General features: G+C 31.4%; 1 non-coding gene across 1 annotated transcript; it reads left to right on the forward strand.

Annotated features, from left to right (window-relative positions):
• The first annotated feature begins 243 nt into the window (after window positions 1-243).
• On the forward strand, window positions 244-315 carry TRNAD-AUC (transfer RNA aspartic acid (anticodon AUC)). The gene has a single exon. It is a non-coding gene; the product is annotated as a tRNA-Asp (tRNA).
• Window positions 316-1,202: the final 887 nt, after the last annotated feature.

The raw sequence follows: 1,202 nt of genomic DNA on the forward strand, positions 1-1,202 counted from the left end.
GATTCAAAATAAATTCTAACATGTATCTATCATCATTTCTTTGAAATCCGCATAAACAACCATAATTTTTAGATCTATGTCAGAAAATTCGTGGGGCTTAAAAATCCTCTAAAAACATCAGATTTGAAATAACATTCATATAAGTTCAAACTCTTTCTTTAAAAATCTACTTTTCATAAAAGATGTGTAAAATGTGCAAGAACGTAAACAGAAATATCAAGGTGTGCACTCTACACCCTTGGCGTCGTTCTAGTATAGTGGTGAGTATTCCCGCCTATCACGCGGGTGACCCGGGTTCGATCCCCGGCAACGGCGCCAAAAATTTGATGTCTTCTTTTAAATTGTTGTAATTTTGAAAAGATTTTTAAATGTAAAACATGTGAAAACCAGACATCAAATAATAAAAACCGATTCTCACCAGTGGATGAGACCGGGTCGAACTCAGGGAACGGGAATATATCGTATTCAAGTACACAAATCTAACCTATTCTTTATTGCCGAATTATTTGAAATGTAAAATGTTCAAGAAGAGTAAAAACAACTAACTATTACAACAAATGAATACCCTTCGCAGAGGGCGTAAAGTGCAATATTTACAAACCCAATTAAAATTCTAATTCTAAATTTAAAAGTAAAAATCTTCTAATCTTGCATCTCGTGTGTCATGTAGTCACTTCTGCTCCTCTTCTGTACGATCCTACACAAGTCAAAAGGACACGAGCAGTACAAGAGAGAAATATAGAAACTAAAACTATACTAAACTAGCTAAATGCTAATTACAAAAGCAATTACGCAAGAAATCTAAATAACAATGCTAATTATTTCAAATGAACTAATTACCTAATAATAGAACAATAATTAAATCTAATATCAAAATACTAAAGTCATCTAACTTACAAAGATGCTAATTAAATCTAACTACTAAGTAACTAAATCATCTAATTATAATGCAAATTACCACTAACTAACTGCTAAGCTAATACCTAACAGCTTACTAAACTAACAACATTACATCAAGTTCATTGTTAAGCAAGTTCAGTGGGTAATGCATCAATTTTAAACAGAACATTCAGCAACCTTGAAATCCTATATATCTTCATCCAATTAATCTCTTGTATTAGGCAAATCCACACTCAATCAATCAACAAATTTAGTCATCTAATATGCTCCATCAAACAATTAATACAATTCTTTGTATTAAA

The sequence above is a fragment of the Nuphar pumila genome, chromosome 7 (assembly GCF_984573655.1).
Source record: "Nuphar pumila chromosome 7, dmNupPumi1.hap1.1, whole genome shotgun sequence".
In the NCBI taxonomy this organism is placed as follows: domain Eukaryota; kingdom Viridiplantae; phylum Streptophyta; class Magnoliopsida; order Nymphaeales; family Nymphaeaceae; genus Nuphar; species Nuphar pumila.